At 41.5% G+C, this 27,166-nt stretch overlaps 1 protein-coding gene, 8 non-coding genes and 3 pseudogenes across 12 annotated transcripts in view; all 12 read right to left on the bottom strand.

Annotated features, from left to right (window-relative positions):
- Positions 1-27,166, bottom strand: part of DDB2 (damage specific DNA binding protein 2) — a 741,911-nt gene that overhangs the window by 148,726 nt on the left and 566,019 nt on the right. The window lies entirely within an intron of this gene.
- On the bottom strand, positions 6,746-6,847 carry LOC122812500. Its single transcript, XR_006366485.1, has one exon. It is a non-coding gene; the product is annotated as a U6 spliceosomal RNA (small nuclear RNA).
- LOC122812491 lies at positions 7,821-7,927 on the bottom strand. The gene has a single exon (XR_006366477.1). It is a non-coding gene; the product is annotated as a U6 spliceosomal RNA (small nuclear RNA).
- LOC122812494 lies at positions 11,036-11,137 on the bottom strand. The gene has a single exon (XR_006366480.1). It is a non-coding gene; the product is annotated as a U6 spliceosomal RNA (small nuclear RNA).
- LOC122812510 lies at positions 12,188-12,274 on the bottom strand (annotated as a pseudogene).
- LOC122812483 lies at positions 13,321-13,427 on the bottom strand. The gene has a single exon (XR_006366470.1). It is a non-coding gene; the product is annotated as a U6 spliceosomal RNA (small nuclear RNA).
- Positions 14,465-14,566, bottom strand: LOC122812503. Its single transcript, XR_006366486.1, has one exon. It is a non-coding gene; the product is annotated as a U6 spliceosomal RNA (small nuclear RNA).
- LOC122812528 lies at positions 15,071-15,157 on the bottom strand (annotated as a pseudogene).
- On the bottom strand, positions 16,178-16,282 carry LOC122812484. Its single transcript, XR_006366471.1, has one exon. It is a non-coding gene; the product is annotated as a U6 spliceosomal RNA (small nuclear RNA).
- LOC122812515 lies at positions 17,322-17,423 on the bottom strand. Its single transcript, XR_006366497.1, has one exon. It is a non-coding gene; the product is annotated as a U6 spliceosomal RNA (small nuclear RNA).
- Positions 23,945-24,046, bottom strand: LOC122812505. Its single transcript, XR_006366488.1, has one exon. It is a non-coding gene; the product is annotated as a U6 spliceosomal RNA (small nuclear RNA).
- On the bottom strand, positions 25,096-25,182 carry LOC122812538 (annotated as a pseudogene).

Genomic DNA, 27,166 nt, shown 5'->3' with positions numbered 1-27,166 from the left:
TATTCCCCGTTCCAAAGGAGGGATGGGCCTCCTTGAAATTAATTACATGTATAGATCTGCAATCGTGTGACTGCACAAATATCTGCTGACCTCACAAGACCTAAAATAGTGAAAGTTTTGAAACATGAGGAGAATAAATCTAAGATAACTTCTCTGCTTAATCTAGCAGAAGCATATTGGTGTCAAGCAGGAATGGAAATCAAACCAAAAGAAGATAAAAGTCAGTCAGCAACTGAATGTGCCAAAAAACAAAAGAAAGAATATAAGGTGAAGGACCAAATAGAAAGGCAAGCAACGTGGAAAATGCATAAATAGGGTTGCAAGTATAGAAAATTTCTGAAAGAACCTCATGTTGATCAGGACTGAATGCAGGAATGGTTAAGGAGAGGCAAATTCAAACCAAGAGATGAAAGGTTAATACTGGCGGCCCAAGACAGTGGGCTACATACACTTTGGTGTACAAAGTCCACTGAACATGTGGGAGAAACAGACAAATGTAGGTTTTATAAAACAGAATTGGAAACAGTTGCACACCTCGTTGTGACTTATTAATGGCAGAAGGACTGTATACTGAAAGGCATAATAATGTGGCAAGACTGTTGCACTGGGGATTGTGCAAACATTATGGTACTCAAGTGGGTGAAAAACACTGGAAACATAAGTCACAAAGCATCACAGAAAATGATGAAGTCTACATCACATGGGATAACCCATTACCAACAGTTCAAAAGATAGATGCCAGAAAAATGGATATAGTGGTCCATGAAAAGAAGAGAAAAGTAGCTTTGATCAATGAAATCACCATATCCAGTAACTACAGTGTCTTGCATAAAGAGAGACACAAAGTCATAAAATATCAGGATTTGCAGGCAAAAACGAGAGCAAAATGGAAGAAAGATACCCAGACAGTTCCAACAGTAGCAGGAGCAACGGGTGTTATAAAAATGAATCTACAATTGTATTTAGAAATGTTACCAATACATGTAACCCCGTACGAATTGCAGAAGGAGTCACTGCTGGGCACATTGTGGGTGCTGCGAAAGTACAGTTGTGTACACTTACCATAAATGTAGATGTTCGAGTGTATTCACTGTTGTAGTCATCACATTTGGGTTATCCCTGCCAGGGTAGCCGTCAGTCGGCCCGAATACCAGAGGCTTAGTATTTCTGCGTTGGTTGCTGTTGCACCAGGACTGACGTCAGGTCGTCAATGCTATAAATTAAGGCAGCCGACGCCATTACATCAGTTTTTCTTGCCCTGTCAGGAGCCCCCAAGAGGAAGCTAGGTTATGGTGGAAGAACACTACGAGTAGAAATTAAAAACCAAAACATCCTTGTAAGGATAGAGAGAGAGAGAGAGAGAGAGAGAGACAAGGGGGATGGAGGGAGGGAAACCAGGACTGCAATAGTGAATACACTCGAACATCTACATGTATGATAAGTGCACACAACTGTACTATGTTCTTCGTGTTTCACTGTTGCAGTCATCATATTTGGGTTGATTCCCACAACTGACGAAAAGGGTGGAGGCAGTCAAGAAGACTGGGGCGTGGCTAGGATGCCCTGCAAGACTGCTGTGGCAAAGCCTGCCCTGGATTTGGAGAAGATAGGCAGGTGGTAATGCTTGGTGAAGGTATGAACAGATGTCCAAGTTGCAGCCATCAGGATGTCCATGGTGGGGACCCCTCTGAGGAAAGCTGCAGAGGTGGAGGTTGCTCGGGTGGAATGTGTCCTGACCCCCTTGGGGGGAGGTTTCCCTTGCTGCTTGTAGCAGAAATGGATGCAGTGTGCTATCCATTTGGAAATGGTTTGTTTGGATATGGCCTTGCCTTCTGCTCCGGTAGAAAAGCTGACTAACAATTGATCAGTCTTCCTAAATGATTTAGTCCTGTCTAGGTAAAATCTGAGCTGTCTGTGCACATCCAGAGACTGCAGAATCCTTTCCCCCTTGTTTTGTGGGTTAGGGAAAAAGGTGGGCAAATGAATGGATTGGTTGAGAGCCACACTGGACACCACTTTTGGCATGAAGGATGGGTTAGTCCTGAGGGAGACCCTGTCAGCGTGGAAAATGATGAAGGGCTCTACAGCCATTAGTGCTTGTAGTTCGGACACTCATCTAGCTTAAGTGATGGCCAGAAGCAAGGCTGTCTTCCAAGAGAGGAAGCTGATGCTGCTGGTTCAAAGGGGGGAGGGGGCAGTTTGAGTTTTTCCAAAACAAAGTTAAGGTCCCAAGCTGGGGTAGATGCTCTTCTAGGTGGCCTCAAGTTGTTAGCCTCTCTTAAGAACTGTTTGATGAGAGGGTGTGAGAAAAGAGGTGGCTCTGTGCTGAAATGAGCAGAGATGGCAGAGGCATGAATTTTAATGGAAGGGAAGGATAGACCCCTGTGTAGTAGGTCAGCCAGGTAATCCAGGATGAGAGGTAGGGAGGGCTGTGCAGTTCCGGCTCCCTTAGTCTGGATCCAGGTGCAAAACCTTTTCCACTTGTCAGTATAAGAATTTCCAGTGCTAAGGCGTCTAGCCTCACATATAACATCTAGAACTTGTTTGCTTAGATTGGCAGCATGTGGAGTGGTTAGGGAATAAGCCAGGCTGCCAGACTGAGGGTCTGCAATTGGGGATGCATGAATTCTCCATTCTTCTGGGTCAGGAGTGTTGGGATCTGAGGGAGATGCCATGGTGGCAGTGATGACAGGCTTTGCAGCAGAGGGTACCAGTGCTGGTGTGGCCAGTCTGGGGCAATCAGGATTGTCCTCGGTTTTTCCTCCCTTATTTTGAGCAGTACCCTTGCAATGAGCGGTAGAGGGGGAATGCATAGACTGAGAGGTTTACCCACTGGAAGGATACAGCATCCACTTTCCAGGCCTTGCTGTAAGGTTCCTTGGTGCAAAATTTGCTGAGCTGATGGTTGGAGTGGGAAGCAAAGAGGTCGACCTTCGGGGTGCCCCATTTCTGGGTTACAAGGGTGAAGGTTCTTTGGTCTAGCTGCCACTCGTGTGGGTCCAGAAGATTTCTGCTTAAGTTGTCTGCCAGAAAGTTTAGACAGCCTGGCAGGAATTGTGCTAGCAGGTGTAGCTGCATGGCTGAGGCTGTGTGCCAAAGCATCATGGCGAGCCTGCACAGAGGGTAAGAGTGAGTCCCTCCCACCTTGTTGATATACCACATCACAGTGGTGGTGTCTATTTTGATCAGTAGAGGCCCTGGGAAGAGAAGGAGTCTGAAGGCTGTCAGAGCTTTGCTGAACAGCTAACATCTCTTTTTGGTTGATGTGCAGATGTATTTAGTTTGGGCTCCATTGGCCATGAATGCACCTGCCGTCCAGGTGTGCACCCCAGGCATAGTCTGATGCTTCTGTGGTGAGGGTCTGGGCGGTGTGGGGTTGTGAGAAGGGTAGTCCCTTGTGGTTGCATGCTGCTGCCCACCAAAGGAAATCTTTCCTTAAGCAGGGTATCATTGGTATAAGAGTTTCCAGGTCTTGAGAGTGTTGGCACCAAAAGCTTTTTAGGTACCATTGTAGTTTCCTCATATGCAGTCTGGCATATGGAATGAGTAGAATGCAAGAAGCTATGAACCCCAGAGCTTGCAGGATTTTCCTTGTGGATAACTGGGGTCTGGTGGCTAGTTGAGAGAAGTAAATTGTCAGGTACGTTTGTTTTTCTGTTGTAAGGAATGTCATCTGGGACGCCGTGCCCAGGCTTGCTCTCAGGAATGCAATTTTTTGCGTGGGTACTAGTTTGGATTTCTTTTCGTTGATAGTATATCCCAGGGAGGTCAGTAGGGCCTTTACAATGGTCAGGTGCTTTAGCAGCTTTTCCTGACTGCCTGAATCAGGCAGTCATCTAAGTATGGGTAAATTTGAATATTTCTTTGTCTGCAAAAAGCAATGGCGGGAGCCAGGCATTTTGTGAAAACTCTGGGAGCAGTGGATAAGCCAAAAGGAAGCACAGAGAACTGAAAATGCAGTGATCCCGCCCTGAAACGGAGATATTTCTTGCAAGATTCCCTGACTGGGATGTGTAGGCTAAGCCTCTTTTAGGTCTAGGGTGGCTAACCAAGCATCCTTGGAGAGCATAGGTAGAAGTTGCTGGAGGGTGAGCATTCTGAATATTGGTATCACCAGGAAAGTGTTTAGAATGGATAGATCGAGGATGGAGCGCCAGGTGCCCTCTTTTCTTGGTACCAGGAAGAGTCTGGAGTAAAAATCTTGGTCCTGTTCTGCAGGAACATGCTCTATTGCCCCCATCGAGAGCAGGGAAAGGATTTGCTTTTTGGCCTCTGTCCACTGGCTTGGGGAAGATCTGGGAACCCTTTAGGGTTTGGTAGAGTGTGGAAATCAAATTTGTATCCCTGGGACACTATGTTGAGGACCCAGCAGTTATTGGTAATGGTGGCCCAGGTGCTTGCGTGGAAGGAGAGTTTTCCTCCTAGGGGCAAGAGCAGGTGGGCAGAGGGAGGGGGTGGAAGTGTGAAGTCATTGTGAGTTCTTACCATGAGGGGGTAGCTTAGCACTCCCTGGTTTTGAAGAGGAGGAACTCCATTGCTTAGATCTCTGCATTCCCTGGGGCTGCTGTCTGGGGGGCCTGCTTCCCCGGGGTCTGGGCTGAGCTGACCTGGAGGGGGCAGGAAAGAATCAGTGCTTGGAGGGGCAATGCCTACTGAACATCGGTGGCTGGACCTGCAATAAGTCTTTAACTGTCTGCATAGATTTAGCTATTTCTTCCATCTTTTTTAAGACTTCCTCTCCCTTGATGCCAAATAAGTTGTCTTTGTGCAGTGGTACATCCAATAATTTGGATTTGACATGGTCTAGCAAGGGCTGTTCCTTTAGCCAAGAATGCCTTCTAAGAACAGAACCAGTGACTGCTGGCCTGCAAGATGCTTCTAGGGCGTCAAAACCACATTGTAAGGTGTGCTTACTTACTTGACTTGAAGAATGCATTAACTCTTGTAACTCTTTATTTTCTGCACAAGCAGGAAAGGAAGATATTTTTTGTTGGAGGAGTTCCATGGTATGTTGCTGATATTTCAGCATATGGACTGACAATTTTTATGCTCTAATAGTAAGAGTAGCAGAGGTGTATACTTTTTTACCCCATCTGTCTAATGCTCGGGAATCCCTATCTGAGGGGGTGGGATTCTTAGCAGAAGTTGCTTTAATTCCTTTAGGTCCTCGAGAGATAACCTCGGGGTCAGCAGTAGGATTTTTTAATAGAAATTTGTGAGAGTCAGGGACTCTATAGTACCTGTCTGGTTTCCTGGGAGCAGGAGTGAGGGTGTTAGGAGTCAAACTGGAATCCATAAAAACATCATCAACAACATCCAGGACAGGACGAATGGCAAGAGGTCTGGCTGTGGAAGATTTAGGAATTCCCTGAGTCTCTTTTTTGACTGAGGGAAGTCCTGACATTCCCACTGGAAATGTTTCCTTAAGGAATGTAGGATTTACCCAAAGGAGAAGTCCTTGAGTGAAGAGGCTGAAGGGATGGATTTCTATGCATCAGAGTCCTCATAAGCTGAGAGGGGTTGCATATCTTTATAATCAGATGCATCAGAGTCACCGGACTCCTGTTCAGATAAAACTACTGGGGACAAATATCTTTTTCTTTTGGAAGGGGTAGCCTGGCTTCCGCTGATAAGCATTACAAGGTCTTCTGCTATTTTAAGCATCTGAGACTGAGGCAAGGAAGCAGGTGCCTGAGATTGGGTCGGTTTCCTGGGTGTGGTTCATACCCTGGGCCTTAGAAACTCGGTCGTTTTCGAAAGAATGGTAGACACAAAAGAAGTTGTCGATTAGTGTCCAGAATCGGTAGTGCGAAGTACTTCCTCAGAAGCCGGTGCCTGCTCAGCGACTCCAGACCCATCCAAGATAGAGACATCCGCAGGATCCTTAGTCGATGAAGAGTCTCACAGCATACCAGACTCTGAAGGGTCTCGGTAGTGGCCTGAGAATACACAGAAGCAGGCATCAGGGGCTGCGAAAGCACCTCACTGCACTAGCTTAACGGAAGTGTCGTTGGCAGTTTTCGACCTGTGCGGTCTGTCTTTATCTTTACATTATTTCGGAAGATCTGCTGTCAGATGCCTTAAAGAAGCCATATCGGAATTCGAGGACTGAGAGCGAAAATATTTAGCTACAATAAGGGCCTGACGACATATAGTTCTGGCATTGAACAGAGCACAAAAGCGACAGTGGGGGACATCACGGTTTGGGCGTAAGCAAGTGACGCGGTAGGAATGAAAATCTCGGTGTGGTATTTACTTTCCACAGGCAAGACAATTGTTAACTTTTTCTGACATTGGTTAGAGCAAGAAAAAAGGATCCCCAACGGAGTACTTAGCTTTAGAAGACTTCAACTTCAATTTCGGAAACGAAAAACTCAGGTAGCGGCCAACCGGCACTCGTGCAAACTGCTTCTGGTTCCTCGGCAAGAAAGACTGATGTAATGGCATCGGCTGCCTTAATTTATAACACTGACGACCAGACGTCAGTCCTGGAGCGATGGCAGCCGACGCAGAAATACTAAGCCTCTGGTATTCAAGCCGACTGAGGGCTACCCTGTCAGGGATAACCCAACTGTGGTGACTGCAACAGTGAAATATAAAGAACATCAGCACTTCTGGCTGAAACAGTACTAATTTCATGAACTTCAGTCATACTCTGACTTAGGAATGGGGTCCACTCCCATCATGGTATTAGAAATCCAAAAGACTTGGAGAAATTAAAAGGCAGAAAAATATACAAAGGCAAAAAAATGTGAAACGCGTCACAAATTTGCATGCAATCCATGTGCAGGGGCCATGCTAATCTTCTCTTATCATTCCAATTTTAGTATATTTGCTGCCAGACCAAGCATGGTTCCTTAGTGTGGTTCGCAATTTATTTATTTGACCTATATCTTATGTCTTTCATACCCGTAGTGACTTTAGGATGATAAACTGTTTCAAAATATAAATCTTACATTGCGAAACCAATGACAAATATACCTCTGTTTCTCTTTTAGGTGGTCGACTTGTACTCTTAACATAATTCCTATAAACTTTTTGTACACTGAATTATGGGTTCTGCATGTGGTCCTACCTTCATGTTAATAAGCTGATGTCATAACCATTAAGGGTTCATTGCACTGTTAGGTATTCAATAGACAGTATTCACTACAGTGAACAACGAAGGTCGGATGAGGATTCTACTTAAACCTAGGAATGAAAGCCGCAAGTCGTTTTACTTACCTTTTCTTTAATGACTGTTGATTTATCTCTTTCTTCTCCCTTTTGCATGTATTATTCTACAACAGTTGCTACTCTCTTCTGGGGTTATTCAGTCTACTACTGTCTTTTTAATTTATTTACAAAACACACCCAGACAACTAGCATTCTTGGTAATGAAAGAATTGTCTCTGTCACACAATGCAACTTCATGCCCTGTCCTTGTGACTTGCCAGCATTTAGCAAAGGAAAGGGCTCTCAGGTACAAGGTTTACTATCAAAGGAAGAGAAAATATACTTTGCTATTGTATGTTTGACAGTTTGATTATAATCCTGACTAAAAATGTGGAATACACACAGATGGCATTCTTTGCAAATTAATGCATTACCTGTCACCAGAAATATACCTTCCTGTATATAGCGTTTCTCTTACCTGAAGACATTTAGCTAAAAATCCTCACAAACAGCAGCTTCAGTATGGGAAGGGGGAATTTATAACTTTGCTTTTGAAATTTTAGAAGTTTGGAGGAAGTCGTACTTTCTGATGACATTCTATAATAACTAAAAACAGCAATGGATCAGTAAAGTATTGTTGGAAATGAATGTCTAAAGAAAGTTTGAAAAATATGGAACGCTTCAAGCATTTGCGTGTCATCCTTGCGCTGGAGCCATGCTAATCTTCTCTGTATCATTGCAAATTTAGTATATGTGCTGCTAAAGGAAATACAATGGGCAAATCCGGTTTGTCATCTACGCATATAACCTATATCTTACGTCTTTCATACTAATAGTAACTTGATGATAAGCTATTTCAACATATAAATCCTAAATTATAAAACAATGTCAACAGTCCTGTTTCTCTTTTCAGTGGATGACTTGTGTTCACCATAAAATTCAATCTTTTTCTACACTGAATGATGGGTTTTGTATCTGGCCCTGCCTTCATGCAAATGAGCTCATGTCAGAACCATTAGGTGTTCACTGCATTGTTAGGTATTCAATAGAAAGTCTTCACTGCAGTGAACAACTAAGATCTGCAGACGATCCTAGTTAAACACGGGAATGAATGCCGCAAGTCGCTTTGCTTGTCTTTCCTTTCATCGCTGCTGATTCACGTCTTTTATCTCCCTTTTGAGTATATTACTTTACAATAGATGCCACTCTCTTCTGGGGTTATTCAGTCCCTGTCCTTGTCACTTACCAGCATTTAGCAAGGGAAAGGCCTCTCAGGTACCATGATCAGTATCAGAGGAAGAAAAAATGTAGTATGCTATTGCACGTTTAAGAGTATGATTAAAATCTTGACTAAAAATGTGGAACACACACAGTTGGCAATCTCTGCAAATGAATACATTACCTGTCACCAGAAACATACATTCCTGTATATGGTGTTTCTGTTAACTGAAGACATTTAGATAAAAGCCTCACAAGCAGCAGCTTCAATATGAGAAGGGAGAATTTATTACGTTGCGTTCGAAATTTTAGCAGTTTGGAGGATGTCGTAGTTCATTATATGATTTTATAATACCTTCGCCTGGGATCTGCCTCTAGGGCATCTGGATCTGCCCCTTTGAGGTCAGTCTGACACAGGAAAGGACCAATTCTTTGTAGGCCAGTGTCTACTAAACCTAGTTGGCTGTACTTGTAAAAAATCTTTGACAGTTTGCGTAGATTTAGCTTTGTCCTCCATTTTTTTTAACACCTGTTCTGCCTTAACACCAAACAAAGTATCATGCTGTAAAGGTGCATCTAATAATTTGACTATCATATGATCAGGCAGATTTTGTTCCTTTAACCAAGCATGCCTCCTAATTACAAAACCCATAACTGCGGCCCTGCAGGAGGCCTCCAAAGAATCAAAGCAAAGTATGCTTTCCAACTTGTTCAACTGCATGCAATAAATCCTGCATTTCCTTGTTTTCTGCACATTCAGAGTTTAACAACATTTTCTGTTTAAGCAATGCCATGACATGCTGCTATTTGAGCATATGAAACTGACAGTTTAAGGCCCTTATAGCCAAGGTAGCAGATGTGCAAACCTTTTTTCCCCATCTATCCAGTGCCCTAGAATCTCTGTCAGTGGGGGTAGGGTTTTTTGCAGCGGAAGCTTTAACTCCTTTGGGACCCTGTGAAATAGTCTCTGGGTCTGCAGCAGGGTTTTTAAAAAAGGAATTTATGAGAGTCAGGAACCCTGTAATATCTATCAGGCTTAACAGGAGCTGGAGGAAAGGAGTCAGGGGTAAGACTAGACTCCGAAAACACATCATCTACAATGTCTAACACAGGTGGAATGGCTAGAGGTCTGTGTTGAAGTAAAAGGAAATCTCTGAGCCTCTTTTTAGATTCTGAAAAATCTTGGCTCTCCCAGTGGAAATGCTCTCTCATGGTATGCAAGGTTTCCCCAAAAAAATGGTCCTCTGGAGGAGAAGCTGAAGGTAAAGATTCTTCAGCATCAGAATGCTCATAGGGGGGGAAGAGAATATTCCTGATCAGAAGAGGAATGAGAAGAAATAGAAACCTGATCTGAAGATTCATAGTCAGTCTCTTGCCTAGGCCTCTTATCAGGAGGGGGATGGGAATCCCTGATCAAGGTAATCAATTCTTCGGCCATTTTGAGCATCTGTTTTTTGGGCATAGAGGCCTGTCCACGTTGCTCTTGAGTTTGTTTATTTGCTTTAGAAGCTGAAGTTGGTTAAATATAAAGATGTTTAGGTCTGAATACACCCTCAGAAGCCGGTACCTGCTCAGCGACTCCGGACCCATCTGAGGGAATAGTATCCGAGGCTCCAGTACCTTGAGTTTCCAGCAGCATGGCCGACTACACGTGGGAGTCGGAAGTGGCCTGCGATTCTAAAGTAGCGGTTGTCAGGGGCTGCGAACGTGCCTCATTGAGAACCGGCGACTGGCTTAGGAGAAGTTTTGTCGTCGGTTTTGGGCCTCAGTTGTTTATCTCTCTCCTTTTCTTTGTGTTTTTTGTGAACTCCGGCAGTCGGATGGTTATCTGACGACATTTCTGGATAATTAAACTGGCGTCCAAAATAGTTTAAAGAAAAATCATTCTGACGCTTAATAGTGCGTTGGTTAAATCTAGCACAAAACTGACAACCAGAAACTTTGTGATCAGGGCCTAGGCAAGGGATACAGTAAGAATGAAAGTCCTTATGAGGTATTTGCTTTCCACAAGAAATACAATTATTTACTTATTCTAACAAAGATTCCCCAGCGGGCTACTTAGCTTTATTGAAGACTTCGGATCTAAAATTCGAACACGAAAATCTCAGGAGTCGGCCGACCGACACTTGCGAACTGCTTCTGCTTCGGGCACTGCGCGGCAAGAAAGACTAAAGAAAATGGGGTCGGCTGCTTGTTTTATACCCCTGACGACCTGAAGTCATGGAAGAGGAGACAGCAACCGACGCAGGACCCAAGACTTTGGAATTCAGGCCGACTGTGGGCAACCTGCCAGCAAATTACCCAAATGTAATGACTGCAACAGTGAAACACGAAGAACATATGTACTTTGCTACTGCACATTTTATAGTCCGATGATCACCTTGACTAAATGTAGAATAAGCACAGTTGGAATTCTTTGCAGATGTATGCACTGTCAGCAGAAACATACCTTCCTGAGTATGGAATTTCTCTTACCTGAAGTTATTTAGCTATAAAGCCTCACAAGCAGCAATTCCATTTGAGAAATGGGAATTTCTTACTTTGGTTTTGAAATTTTAAGAATTTGGAGGAAGTCGTACTGCATTATCACATTTTATAGTAATTTTAAAAAGCAATGGATCAGTAAGGTCTTGTTGGCTATGAACGTGTAATGGGAAAGGTGAAATATATGGAAAGCAAAATAAATCTGCATGTCTCCTTGTGCAGGGGCCATGCTAATCTTCTCTGTATCGTTCAAATTTTAATATATGTGCTGCCAAAGCAAGCAATACTACTTTTACTGGTTTGCCATCTATTTACATGACCTATATTTTCCACCTTAAATACCTGTAGTTACTTTCTGATACTAAGCTGTTTCAAAATATAAATCTTACATTGTGAAGAAAATATCAACTATACCTCTCTTTCTCTTTTAGGTGGTCGACTTCTATTTTTAACAAAATTCTTACAAGCTCTTTCTACACTGAATTATGGGTTCTGCATCTAGCCCTGCCCTCATGCAAATGAGCTGATGGCATAACCATTAGGTGTTCACTGCATTGTTAGCTATACAACAGACTGTATCCATTGCAGTGAACAACTAACGTCTGCAAACCATCCTAGTTAAACCCAGGAATGAATGCCACAAGTCGTTTTGCTGATCTTTTCTTTCATCACTGCTGATTCACGTCTTTCTTCTCCCTTTTCCATGTATTATTTTACAACAGATGCTACTCTCTTCTGGGGTTATTCAGTCTACCTGCTCTGCATCTGGCACAGGAATAGGTGTAAGCCATCATTTTGCTTTATTGATAGTACACTGGCCAGGCAATCTAACAGTAATGTGCTTTTAATTTATATACGAAACAAACACAAAACTAGCATTACTAGCCAATGAAATAATTTTCTCTATCCCACAATATAACTTCATGCACTGTCCTTGTCACTTACCAGCATTTAGCAGGGGAAAGGTCTCTTTGGTACCATGATCAGTATCAGAGGAGGAGAAAATGTACTATGCTATTGTAAGTTTAAGAGTTTGATTATAATCCTGACTAAATATGTGGAACACACACAGTTGGCATTCTTTGCAAATGAATACATTACCTGTCACCAGAAACGTACATTCCTGTATATGGTGTTTCTGTTAACAAAGACATTAGGCTAAAAGTCTCACAAGCAGCAGCTTCAATATGAGAAGGGTGAGCTTATTACTTTGCGTTTGAAATTTTAGCAGTTTGGAGTATGTCGTAGTTCATTATATCATTTTAGAATAATTAAGAATGCCAGTGGATCAGTAAAGTATTGTTGCAATAAATGTCTAAAGGAAATTGTGAAAAATATGGAACGCTTCACAAATGTGTGTGTCATCCTTGCGCAGGGGCCATGCTAATCTTTGGAATATGTGCATGCCAAAGCAAGCAAGACTACTTTTACTGGTTTGCCATCTGTTTACATAACCTATACCTTCCATCTTTCATACTTGTAGTGAGTTTCCGATATTTAGCTGTTTCAAAATATAAATCTTACATTGTGAAACACATTTCAACTACAGCCGTTTCTCTTTAGGAGGTCGACTTGCACTTTTAACAAAACTCTGACAAGCTTTTTCTACACTGAATTAAGGGTTCTGCATCTGGCCCTGCCGTCATGCAAATCAGCCGATATCATTACAATTAGGTTTTCACTGCACTGTTAGGTATTCAACAGACTGTATTCATTGCAGTGAACAACTAAGGTCTGCAGATGATCCTAGTTAAACCCGGGAATGAATGCCGCAAATCGCTTTGCTGATCTTTTCTTTCATCACTGCTGATTCAAGTCTTTCTTCTCCCTTTTGCGTGTATTATTTACCAATACATGCTACTCTCTTCTGAGATTATTCAGTCCACCTGCTCTGCGTCTGGCAGAGGAATAGGTGGAAGCCATCATTTTGCTTTATTAATAGTACACTGGTCAGGCTAACTAAAACCATTGTGTTTGTAACTTATTTACAAAATGCACACACAATTAGCATTACTAGGTAAGGAAATAATTTTCTCTATCATAGAATATAACTTCATGCACTGTCCTTGTTACTTACTAGCATTTAACAGGGGAAAGGCCTCTTAGGTACCATGATCACTATCAGAGGAGGAGAAAATGTACTATGCTATTGTACGTTTAAGAGTTTGATTATAATCCTGACTAAAAATGTGGAACACACACAGTTGGCATTCTCTGCAAATGAATACATTACCTGTCACCAGAAACATACATTCCTGTATATGGTGTTTCTCTTAACTGAAGACATTTAGCTAAAAGACTCACAAGCAGCAGCTTCAATATGAGAAGGGGGAATTTATTACTTTGCGTTTGAAATTTTAACAGTTTGGAGGATTTCGTACTTCATTATATCATTTTATAATAGTTAATAACTGCAATGGACAATAATGCATTGTTGGTAATGAATGTCTAAAGGAAAGTGTGAAAAATATGGAACGCTTCACGAATTTGCATGTCATCCTTGTGCAGGGGCCATGTTAATCTTCTCTGTATTGTTCCGATTTTAGTATATGTGTTGCCAAAGCAAACACAATTAATTTGCTGGTTTGCCGTCTATTTATTTGACCAATATCTTATGTCTTTCATACTCGTAGTGATTTTATGAGGATAAGCCTAATATAAATCTAATATTATGCAGCAAATGCCAAATATACCTCTTTCTCTTTTAGGTGGTTGACTTGTACTTTTCAAAAAATTCCTACAAGGATCTTCTACACTAAATTATGGGTTCTGCATTTGTCCCGGCATTTATGCAAATGAGTTGAGGTCATAACCACTGTTAAGTTTTCTCTGTATTGTTAGCTATTTAACAAAGAGTATTCAGTGCAGCAAACAACTAAGTTCTGCTAAGGATTCTAGTTAAAGCCAGGTAATTAATGGTGCAAGCTGCTTTGCTTATCTTTTCTTAAATAACTGCTAATTTAAATCTTTCTTCCTACTTTAGCGTGTATTATTGTACAACAGCTGCTAGTCTTACCTGGGGTTGGTCAGGCTACCCGCCGTGCATCTGGCAAAAAAGTGGGTGGAAGCCATCCTTTTGCTTTCTTGATAGTACAGGGGACAAGCAATCTAACTACACTGTGGTTTTAATTTATTTCCAAAATAAACACACAACTAGCACTGCTAGGTAATGAAATAATTGTCTCTATCCCACAATGTAATTTCATACCCTGTCCTTGTGACTTGCCAGCATTTAGCAAAGAAAAGGCCACTAAGGTACAAGATCTACTCTCAGAAGAGGAGAAAATGTACTTTGCTATTGCACATTTTCTAGTCCGATGATAATCCTGACTAAATGTGGAATAAGCACAGCTGGAATTCTTTGCAGATGTATGCGCTGTCAGCAGAAACATACCTTACTGAGTATGGCGTTTCTCTTACCTGAAGTCATTTAGCTAAAAAACCTCACAAGCAGATGTTCCATATGAAAAGTGGGAATTTATTACTTTGTTTTTGAAATTTTTACAGTTTGGAGAAAGTCATACTACATTATCACATTTTACAATATTTTAAAAAAGCAATGGATCAGGAATGTCTTGTTGGCAATGAAAGTGCAATGGGAAAGGCGAAAAATATGGAATGCTAAATTAATTTGCATATCTTACTGTGAAGGGGCCATGCTAATCTTCCCTGTATCGTTCCAATTTTAGTATATGTGCTGTCAAAGCAAGAAAGACTATTTTTACTGGTTGTCATCTATTTACATGACGTATATCTTTCATCTTTCATACCTGCAGTGAGTTTCTGATACTAAGCTGTTTCAAAATCTAAATCTTACATTGTGAAACAAATATCAACTACACCCCTGTTTCTCTTTTAGGAGGTCGACTTGCACTTTTAACAAAATTCTTACAAGCTTTTTCTACACTGAATTATGGGTTCTGCATCTGGCCCTGCCGTCATGCAAATGAGCTGATGTCATTACAATTAGGTTTTCACTGCATTGTTAGGCATTCAACATACATTCCTGTATATGGTGTTTCTGTTAACAAAGACATTAGGCTAAAAGTCTCACAAGCAGCAGCTTCAATATGAGAAGGGTGAGCTTATTACTTTGCGTTTGAAATTTTAGCAGTTTGGAGTATGTCGTAGTTCATTATATCATTTTAGAATAATTAAGAATGGCAATGGATCAGTAAAGTATTGTTGCAATAAATGTCTAAAGGAAATTGTGAAAAATATGGAACGCTTGACAAATATGTGTGTCATCCTTGCGCAGGGGCCATGCTAATCTTTGGTATATGTGCATGCCAAAGCAAGCAAGTCTACTTTTACTGGTTTGCCATCTATTTACATAACCTATATCTTCCATCTTTCATACTTGTAGTGAGTTTCTGATATTAAGCTGTTTCAAAATATAAAATCTTACGTTGTGAAACACATTTCAGCTATAGCCGTTTCTCTTTTAACAAAACTCTAACAAGCTTTTCTACACTAAATTAAGGGTTCTGCATCTGGCCCTGCCATCATGCAAATGAGCTGATGTCATTACAATTAAGTTTTCACTGCATTGTTAGGTATTCAACAGACTGTATTAATTGCAGTGAACAACTAAGGTCTGCAGACGATCCTAGTTAAACCCGGGAATGAATGCCGGCAATCGCTTTGCTGATCTTTTCTTTCATCACTGCCGATTCAAGTCTTTCTTCTCCCTTTTGCGTGTATTATTTACCAATAGATGCTACTCTCTTCTGAGATTATTCAGTCTACCTGCTCTGCGTCTGGCAGAGGAATAGGTGGAAGCTATCATTTTGCTTTATTGATAGTACACTGGTCAGGCTAACTAAAACCACTGTGTTTGTAACTTATTTACAAAATGCATACACAACTAGCATTACCAGGTAAGGAAATAATTTTCTCTAAAACAGAATATAACTTCATGCACTGTCCATGTTACTTACTAGCATTTAGCAGGGGAACTTAGGTACCATGATCACTATCAGAGGAGGAGAAAATGTACTAAGCTATTGTACGTTTAAGAGTTTGATTATAATCCTGACTAAAAATGTGGAACACACACAGTTGGCATTCTCTGCAAATGAATACATTACCTGTCACCAGAAACATACATTCCTGTATATGGTGTTTCTCTTAACTGAAGACATTTAGCTAAAAGCCTCACAAGCAGCAGCTTCAACATGAGAAGGGGAAATTTATTACTTTGCGTTTGAAATTTTAGCAGTTTGGAGGATTTCGTACTTCATTATATAATTTTATAAAAGTTAATAACTGAAATGGACAATAATGCACTGTTGGTAATGAATGTCTAAAGGAAAGTGTGAAAAATATGGAACGCTTCACGAATTTCTGTGTCATCCTTGCGCAGAGGCCATGCTAATCTTCTCTGTATAGTTCCAATTTTAGTAAATGTGTTGCCAAAGCAAACAGAATTAATTTGCTGGTTTGCCAGCTATTTATTTGACCAATATCTTATGTCTTTCATACTCGTAGTGGCTTTATGAGGATAAGCCTAATATAAATCTGATATTATGCAGCAAATGCCAAATATACCTCTTTCACTTTTAGGTGGTTGACTTGTACTTTTCAGAAAATTCCTACAAGCTTTTTCTGCACTGAATTATGGGTTCTGCATTTGTCCCGGCCTTTATGCAAATGAGATGAGGTCATAAGCATTGTTAAGTATTCTCTGTATTGTTAGCTATTTAACAAAGAGTGTTCAGTGCAGCGAAGAACTAAGGTCTGCTAAGGATTCTAGTTAAAGTCATGGAATGAATAGAGCAAGCTGCTTTGTTTATCTTTTCTTAAATAACTGCTAATTTAAATATTTCTTCCTACTTTGGCGTGTACTGTTGTACAAGAGCTGCTAGTCTTTTCTGGGGTTGATCAGGCTACCCGCCGTGCATCTGGCAAAGAAGTGGGTGGAAGCCATCCTTTTGATTTCTTGATAGTACAGGGGTCAGGCAATCTAACTACACTGTGGTTTTAATTTATTTCCAAAACAAACACACAACTAGCACTGCTAGGTAATGAAATAATTGTCTCTATCTCACAATGTAAATCCATGCCCTGTCGTTGTGATTTGCCAGCATTTAGCAAAGGAAAGGCCACTAAGGTACAAGGCTTACTCTCAGAAGAGGAAAAAATGTACTTTGCTATTGGACATTTTCTAGTCTGATGATAATCCTGACTAAATTTGGAATAAGCACAGTTGGAATTCTTTGCAGATGTAAGCGCTGTCAGCAGAAACATACCTTACTGAGTATGGCATTTCTCTTGCCTGAAGTCCTTTAGCTAAAAAATCTCACAAGCAGCTGTTCCATACGAGAAATGGGAATTTATTACTTTGTTTTAGAAATCTTAACAGTTTGGAGAAAGTCGCACTACATTATCACATTTTATAATATTTTAAAAAAGCAATGGATCAGGAATGTCTTGTTGGCAATGAACGTGCAATGGCAAAGCCGAAAAATATGGAATGCTAAATGAATTTGCATATCTTATTGTGAAGAGGCCATGCTAATCTTCCCTGGATCGTTCCAATTTTGGTATATGTGCTGCCAAAGCAAGCAAGACTACTTTTTCTGGTTTGCCATCTATTTACATGACGTATATCTTTCATCTTTCATACTTGTAGTGAGTTTCTGATACTAAGCTGTTTCAAAATCTAAATCTTACATTGTGAAACAAATATCAACTACACCCCTGTTTCTCTTTTAGGAGGTCGATTTGCACTTTTAACAAAATTCTGACAAGCTTTTTCTACACTGAATTATGGGTTCTACATCTGGCCCTGCCATTATGCAAATGAGCTGATGTCACTACAATTAGGTTTTCACTGCATTTTTAGGTATTCAACAGACTGTATTCATTGCAGTGAACAACTAAGGTCTGCAGACGATCCTAGTTATATCCGGGAATGAATGCCACAAATCGCTTTTCTGATCTTTTCTTTCATCACTGCTGATTCACAACTTTCTTCTCCCTTTTGCGTGTATTATTTAACAATAGATGCTACACTCTTCTGGGATTATTCACTCTACCTGCTCAGCATCTGGCAGAGGAATAGGTGGAAGCCACCATTTTGCTTTATTGATAGGACACTGGTCAGGCTATCTAACAGCATTGTGTTTTTCATTTATTTACGAATCGCACACACGACTAGCACTGCTAGGTAATGAAATAACTGCCTCTATCCCACAATGCAATTTCATACCCGGTCCTTGAGACTTGCCAGCATTTAGCAAAGAAAAAGCCACTAAGGTACAAGGTTTACTCTCAGAAGAGGAGAAAAAGTACTTTGCTATTGCAGATTTTCTAGTCCAATGATAAAACTGACTAAATGTGGAATAAGCACAGTTGGAATTCTTTGCAGATGTATGCACTATCTTGTCAGCAGAAAAGTACAGTTTTGTACCTACCATAAATGTAGATGTTCGAGGATCCACATTGCTGCAGTCATAACCTGTGGGTAGTCCGCTGTCCTCGGTCGGCCCGAATACCAAAGAGTTAGGCTGGCGTCGGTCATGGTCGCCCGGAGCTGACGTCAGTACGTAGTAGTACTTAAGCGCATGACCGACGCCATATCCTCAGTCTTTCTTGCCCCAGATGTCAGAAGGCCTTAAAAAGGAAAGGCCAGAGCCAAAATAGAAAATACCCAACAACCACAAGTGAGAAAATAACAATTATCCCAAAGGAAAAAACAGCAACCCCAAACTATAGAGGGGAAGGAGGGAGGGAAAATAGGACTGCAGCAATGTGGATCCTCAAACATCTACATTTATGGTAGGTACAAAACTGTACTATGTTCTTCGTCTCACATTGCTGCAGTCATAACCTGTGGGTAGAATCCCAAAGCAAAGGAAAAGGGAGGCTGGTAAACTAAAAAGCATTAGGAGCTGCTAACATGCCCTGTAAAACTGCAGTGGCAAACCCAGCCCTAGACTTGGAATAAAGAGGGAGATGGTAATGCTTAGTAAAAGTGTGTACTGAACTCCAAGTAGCTGCCTCCAAAATATCCTTAGTAGCTACCCCTCAAAAGGCAGTAGATGTGGCAGTAGCCCTAGTGGAATGAGGTCTGATCCCAGCAGGAACATTCTTCCCATGATGAGAATAACAAAAGCAATACAATGACCAATCCACTTAGAAATAGTTTGCTTTGAAACAGCTTTCCCTTGTGAACCCAGAGCAAAAGAAATAAATAACTGTTGAGTCTGCCTGAACTCTTTAGTTCTGCTCAAATAATAATGTAGCTGCCTGTGAATGTCCAAAGAATGCAAGACTTTTTCCCCCTTATTTTGGGGATCAGCATAAAAAGTAGGCAAATGAATAGACTGGTTCAAGGCCACATTAGAAATCACTTTAGGCATAAAAGTAGGGTTAGTACGCAAAGACACCCTATCCTTATGGAATACCAGAAAAGGTTCAACTGCCATGAGTGCCTGCAATTCAGAGACCCTCCTAGCAGAGGTAATGGCCAACAAAAAAGCAGTTTTCCAAGACAAAAACTTCAGCTCAGACGTAGCTGCAGGTTCGAAAGGAGGTAAAGTAAGCTTCTCCAACACAAAATTGAGATCCCAGGAAGGAGTAGGAGCTCTACGTGGGGGTCTTATATTTTTTGCCCCTCTAAGAAATTGCTTAGACAAAGGGTGAGAAAATAAAGGAGGGTCACAATCATAGTGAGCAGAAATGGCTGCAGTATGAACCTTCACAGACGAAAATGACAAACCCTTGTCTAGTAATTCAGTAAGGTACTGTAGCGTAAAACTCAAATTAGGTACTGAGACATCAAAGCCCTTTGCTGTGCTCCAAAGAAAAAATCTCCTCCATTTATCAGCATAAACTTTTCTAGTACTGGGCCGCCTGGCTTCCAAAATGACATCTAAAACCTGTTGAGGAAGCTGAGACCCCACAGGCTCTAAAACAGAATACGCCAGGCTGTTAGATGCAGGGACTGCACCCTGACATTGAGCAAATGATTGCTTGACTGGGACAACAAGTGAGGAATCTGTGGCAAAGGCCAAGGAGGCTCCTGAATTAAACTCCTCAGCAGAGGATACCAGTGCTGACGTGGCCAATCTGGTGCTATTAGAATCATGCAAGGCTTGTCCCGCCTGACTTTCAAGAGTACCTTGGGAAGGAGAGGCAGAGGAGGGAAAGCATAGACGTGAAGGTTGTTCCAACTGAAAGATAGAGCATCCACTTTCCAAGCTTTTGGGTGAAACATCTTTGTGCAAAATTTTGGTAGTTGGAAATTTAGTGGAGAAGCGAACAGATCTATGTCTGGAGTTCCCCAAGCCACTGTCAACTGTTGGAATACCTGAGGATCCAATTTCCACTCGTGGGGGTCCACAATTTGTCTGCTCAATACATCTGCTAGGGAGTTCTGTACTCCTGGCAGAAACCATGCTTGAAGAGTGATGTGCAAACTCAGAGCAGTCTCCCACAATATCATTGCTTGTCTGCAAAGAGGGTAAGAATGGGTTCCCCCCTGCTTGTTGATGTACCACATGACTGTTGTGTTGTCTGTTTGAATCAACACCTGTCCTGGTTGAAGTAGGTCCTTGAAGGCCATCAGGGCAAATTGGACTGCTAACATCTCCTTCATGTTGATATGCAAATGTTGTAGTCTGGGAGGCCACGTGTCTTGAATCCATTTCCCATTGAAGTGTGCTCCCCAAGCCAAGTAAGAGGCATCCGTCGTTATGATCTGACTCGCCTCTGGTCGGGTCACAGAGAGTCCCTTGTTTAGGTGGCATTCCTGCGCCCACCACAAGAATTCCTTCTGGATGCAAGGTATTATCCGAATGACAGTGTCCAAATCGTGGCAGTGTTGAGTCCATACAGTTTTGAGATGCCATTGTAGCTTCCTCATATGCAGTTTGGCATTGGGAAGTACTAGAATGCAAGATGCCATGAACCCCAAGGCTTGAAGGACTGTCCTTGTAGTCAGCCTGGACAGTACTGATAACTACTGGAAGTATAGGTGAAGAGTTCTTTGTTTGTCCGGGGTCAGAAAAGCCATCTGAGAAGCTGTATTCAGTCTCACACCCAGAAAGCACATGTCCTGAGAGGGCACTAGACTGGACTTTATTTCGTTCACAGGTCCTAGGCACCTTAAAACTGCCATTACATACTGTAGATGTTGAAGTAACTTGTCTTTGTCTTGAGCAAGAATCAGGCAATCATCCAGATAAGGATAAATTTGTATTCCCCTCTGTCTGAAGAAAGCTATTACAGGAGCCAGAACTTTTGTGAACACCCTGGGCACAGTAGATAAACCAAAGGGCAATGCAGAGAACTGATAATGAGAAGTACCAGCCCGAAATCGCAGGAATCTCCTGCAGCTGGGCCTGATAGGAATGTGAAGATAGGCCTCTTTGAGATCCAGGGTTACCATCCAGTGATCTTTGCCTAGCATAGGCAGAAGTTGTTGTAATGTTAACATCTTGAACTTTGGAATGTCTAGGTAGGTACTGAGAATGGACAAATCCAGAATTGGCCTCCAAGTGTTTCCTTTCTTTGGCACTAGGAATAGACGGGAATAAAACCCTAGGCCTACTTCTGACGGAGGTACCATCTGGATTGCTCCCATCTGTAAAAGCAAAGAAATTTGATCCTGAGCCTCCAGCCTTTGCTGAGGAGGCACATCCGGCATGCCTTTGAAAGGAGGAAAAGTGTGAAAATAAAACTTGTAACCTTGATTTATTATTTCCAACACCCATTTGTCCTGGGTGACCAAATGCCAGTTTTGTTTGAAAAGTGCCAACTTTCTCCTAGAGGAGCTGCCAGAAAAGAAGGATCTGGGAGCTGAAGACAGAGGTCATTGGGTCTGTTTACGAAAAGGCTGACCCCTGCCCTCACCAGAAGACTGTGCAGGAGAACTCCAAGTCCTAGGCCTGAAAGAACCCTGAGCGTGAGCCCTGCCTCTACCACGTCTAGACCTGCCCTTAGACTGAAAATCCGAAGAAGGGTAGGACCATCCTCTAGCAGGCCAATTCCTGCTAAACTTAGGGGGCTGCACCTGCAAAAAATCCTTGACCGTCTGCATAGACTTAGCTTTATCTTCCATCTTTTTCAAAACTGACTCCACAGGAGAACCAAAAAGAACTTCAGATTGAAGAGGAGCATCCAAAATCCGAGCCTTAATATGCTCTGACAAATTTTGATCCTTAAGCCAGGCATGTCTATGAATAACTGAACCAGTAGCAGCCACCCTGGATGAAGCCTGAAGAGCATCGAAACCACACTGCAAAGAATGTTTTCCAACTGATCTGAAGCATGAACCAACTCCTGCAATTCCTTACACTCTATACCCTCAGATAAAGCATCCACCTTAGATTTCAATTGGCCTAACAAAAAGTTCTGATACTTCAGCATATGAAACTGGCAATTTAAAGCCCTCATAGCTAACGTAGAAGAGGTGTACACTTTTTTCCACCACCTATCCAACGATCTAGAATCTTTATCCAAAGGAACTGGATTCTTAACCACAGAAGCCCTGACACCCTTCGGCCCTTGAATAATAGTTTCCGGGTCAGCTCTAGGACTCTTATACAAATATTTATGTGCTTCTGGAACTCTGTAATATCTGTCTGGCTTGACAGGGGCAGGGGGTAAAGAATCAGGATTAAGTGAAGCTTCAGAAAAAACATCCTGAACAACATCTAAGACAGGGGGAATAGCCAAAGGCCTATGTTGTGGTAAAAACAAAAATTCCCTAAGCCTTTTTCGAGAATCTGAAAAATCCTGACCTTCCCACTTGAAATGTTCCTCATGGAATGTAAAGTTTCAGAAAAGGAAAATCTTCTGGAGGAGAAGCAGAAGGACAGGAATCCTCTGCATCCAATCTGAAAAGGAGGGAAATCCTGAATATCCTCAGCTGAGGACTCAGAGTAGTCTGAAGAATGCTCCATTCCCTCTAAATCTGTCTCCACCCTAGGCCTCTTCTCTGGGGGGGGGCATAGAACCCTGATCAAAGTAATCAAATCCTCTGCCATTTTCAACATATGTTTTTAGGAACAGAAGCTGAAGAACTAGGGCTATGGCCAGTACCAGTAAGACCAGGTTTAGCCTTAGCATGGCCTTTAGCCACTGAGGTAGAAGGCCTAATAACCTTTGTAAGGATGGAACTACAGATACCTGAGAAGCACCCTCGGCCTGGCCTAACTCCTGAGAGGCCAACTCCTGCAAAAGTAAAGGTTCCCCCTGGGATTCAGCCGAGACCTCGGCCGGATCCACAGATTCAACCGGAGGTTCCATAGAACCGGCGTCCGCAACGGACGACTCATCCGGTTTAGACCTTAAAGATTTATCTTTACGCTTTTAGCGTAGCGGGCGTCGGAGGATCCGACGGCATGTTGTAGTTACACCGCTTACCGAAAACAAGCCTGGCACAGTCTAATCTTCGTTTAATGGTACGCTTATTAAATCTAGCACAAAAGCGACACCCAACTACGTCGTGTTCAGGCCCCAAGCAAGGAATACAGAGAGAATGACAGTCCCTATGAGGTATCTGTTTCCCACAAGAAATACAATTATTAACTTTTTCTGACATCCGGATTAACTGAGGCAAGAAAAGACAAAAATTTTCCCCAACGGGGTACTTAGCCCAACTTGGTCTTCGGTCTGAAACTCGATAATTGAAAATTTCAGAACGCCGAACGGCACTTGCAAACGCTGCTTCTGCTTCGGACCACGCAGCAAGAAAGACTGAGGATATGGCGTCGGTCATGCGCTTAAGTACTACTACGTACTGACGTCAGCTCCGGGCGACCATGACCGACGCCAGCCTAACTCTTTGGTATTCGGGCCGACCGAGGACAGCGGACTACCCACAGGTTATGACTGCAGCAATGTGAGACGAAGAACATCATACTTTACTGAGCATGGCGTTTCTCCTACCCGAAGTCATTTAGCTAAAAAGCCTCACAAGCAGTTGTTCCATATGAGAAGCAGGAATTTATTACTTTGTTTTTGAAATTTTAACAGTTTGGAGGAAGTTGTACTACATTATCACATTTTATAATATTTAAAAAAAGCAATGGATCAGTAATGTCTTGCTGTCAATGAATGTGTAATGGGAAAGGTGAAAAATATGGAATGCTAAATGAAGTTGCATATCTGATTGTGAAGGGGCCATGCTAATCTTCCCTGTATCGTTCCAATTTTAGTATATGTGCTGTCAAAGCAAACAAGACTACCTTTAGTGGGTTCGCGATCTATTTACATGACCTATATCTTCCATCTTTCATACTTGTAGTGAGTTTCTGATACTAAGCTGTTTCAAAATATAAATCTTACATTGTGAAACAAATAACAACTACACCTGTTTCTCTTTTAGGAGGTCGACTTGCACTTTTAACAAAATTCTTACAAGCTTCTTCTACACTGAATTATGGGTTCTGCATCTGGTCCTGCCATCATGCAAATGAGCTGATGTCACTGCAATTAGGTTTTCACTGCATTGTTAGGTATTCAACAGACTGTATACATTGCAGTGAACAACTAAGGTCTGCAGACGATCCTAGTTAAATCTGGGAATGAATGACGCAAATCGCTTTGCTGATCTTTTTTTCATCACTGCTGATTCACGTCTTTCTTCTCCCTTTTGCGTGTATTATTTAACAATAGATGCTACTCTCTTCTGGGATTATTCAGTCTATCTGCTCTACATATGGCAGAGGAATAAGTGGAAACCATAATTTTGCTTTATTGATAGTACACTAGTCAAGCTATCTAACAACACTGTGTTTTAATTTATTTACAAAAATGTACACACAACTAGCATTACTAGGTAAGGAAAGAATTTTCTCTATCCCAGAATATAATTTCATACATTGTCCTTGTCACTTACTAGCGTTTAGCAGGGGAAAGGTCTCTAAGGAACTATGATCAGTATCAGAGGAGGAGAAAATGTACTATGCTATTGCACGTTTAAGAGTTTGATTATAATCCTGACTAAAAATGTGGAACACACATAGTTGGCATTCTCTGCAAATGAATACATCACCTATCACCAGAAACATACATTCCTGTATATGGTGTTTCTCTTAACTGAAGACATTAGGCTAAAAGTTTCACAAGCAGCAGCTTCAATATGAGAAGGGGGAGTTTATTACTTTGCGTTTAAATTTTAGCACTTTGGAGGATATCGTAGTTCATTATATAATTTTATAACAATTAAGAACTGCCATGGATCACTAAAGTATTGTTGGCAATAAACGTCTAAAGGAAATTGTGAAAAATATGGAAAGCTTCACAAATTTGTGTGTCATCCCTGCATAGGGGCCATGCTAATCTTTGGTATATGTGCATGCCAAACCAAGCAAGACTACTTTTACTGGTTCGCCATCTATTTACATAACCTATATCTTCCATCTTTCATACTTGTAGTGAGTTTCTGATACTAAGCTGTTTCAAAATATAAATCTTACATTGTGAAACACATATCAACTACACCCATTTCTCTTTTAGGAGGTCGACTTCCACTTTTAACAAAACTCTGACAAGCTTTTTCTACACTGAATTATGGGTTCTGCATCTGGCCCTGCCGTCATGCAAATGAGCTGATGTCATTACAATTAGGTTTTCAGTGCATTGTTAGGTATTCAACAGACTGTATTCATTGCAATGAAAAACTAAGGTCTCCAGACGATCCTAGTTAAATCCGGGAATGTATGCCGTAAATCGCTTTGATCTTTTCTTTCATCGCTGCTGATTCACGTCTTTCTTCTCCCTTTTGCATGCATTATTTAACAATAGATACTACTCTCTTCTGGGATTATTCAGTCTACCTGCTCTGCATCTGGCAGAGGAATAGGTGGAAGCCATCATTTTGCTTTATTGATAGTACACTGATCAGGCTATCTAAAAACACTGTTTTTTAAACTTATTTACAAAATGCACACACAACTAGCATTACTAGGTAAGGAAAGAATTTTCTCTATCCCAGAATATAACTTCATGCACTGTCCTTGTCACTTACTAGCATTTAGCAGGGGAAAGGCCTCTCAGGTACCATGATCAGTATCAGAGGGGGAGAAAATGTACTATGCTATTGTACGTTTAAGAATTTGATTATAATCCTGACTAAAAATGTGGTACACTCACAGTTGGCATTCTCTGCAAATGAATACATTACCTGTCACCAGAAACATACATTCCTGTATATGGTGTTTCTGTTAACTGAAGACATTTAGCTAAAAGCCTCACAAGCAGCAGCTTCAATATGAGAAGGGGGAGTTTATTACTTTGGGTTTCACATTTTAGCAGTTTGGAGGATATCGTAGTTCATTATATCATTTTATAATAATTAAGAACTGCAATGGATCAGGCATTTAGAGAGTTATATGAGAGATTATACACTAAAGAGGGAGAAAAGGACCTGTATCGATTGGCTAGACAGAGGAACAGAGCTAGGAAAGATGTGCAGCAGGTAAGGGTGATAAAGGACAGTGAGGGAAACATATTCATAAGTGAGGAGTGTGTTGAGTATATGGAAAGGGTACTTTGAAGGGCTGATGAATGAAGAGAATGAGAGAGAGAGAAGGTTGGATGATGTGGGGATAGTGAATCAGGAAGTGAAGCAGATTAGCAAGGAGGAAGTAAGGAAAGCTATGAAGAGGATGAAGAATGGAAAGGCTGTTGGCCCAGATGACATACCAGTGGAAGCATGGAGGTGCTTAGGAGAAATGGCAGTGGAATTTTTAACCAGATTGTTTAATGAAATTTTGGAAAGTCAGAGGATGCCTGAGGAGTGGAGAAAAAGTGTTTTGGTACCAATCTTTAAGAATAAGGGTAATGTGCAGAGCTGCAGTAACTACAGAGGGATAAAATTGATCAGTTATAGCTTGAAGTTATGGAAAAGAGTAGTGGAAGCTAGGTTAAGAAGGGAGGTGATGATCAGTTATCAGCAGTATGGTTTTTTGCCAGGAAAGAGCACAACAGATGCAATATTTGCTCTGAGAGTGTTGTTGGAGAAATACAGAGAAGATCAGAAGGAGTTGCATTGTGTCTTTGTTAACTTAGAGAAAGCATATGACAAGGTGCCTAGAGAGGAGTTGTGGTATTGTATGAGGAAGTCGGGAGTGGCACAGAAGTATGTACGAGTGGTACAGGATATGTGCAGGGGTAGTGTGACATTGGTGAGGACTGCGGTGGGAGTGACAGATACGTTTAAGGTGGAGGTGAGATTACATCAAGGATCAGCTCTGAGCTCTTTCTTATTTGCAGTTGTGATGGACAGGTTGACAGATGAGATCAGACAGGAGGCCCCGTGGACTATGATGTTTGCAGATGACATTGTGATATG

The sequence above is a fragment of the Protopterus annectens genome, chromosome 9.part0 (genome assembly GCF_019279795.1).
Source record: "Protopterus annectens isolate FY-2018-M chromosome 9.part0, PAN1.0, whole genome shotgun sequence".
In the NCBI taxonomy this organism is placed as follows: domain Eukaryota; kingdom Metazoa; phylum Chordata; order Ceratodontiformes; family Protopteridae; genus Protopterus; species Protopterus annectens.
Note: the sequence above shows the minus strand (reverse complement) of the source record. Positions and strands in the feature narration are given on the sequence as shown.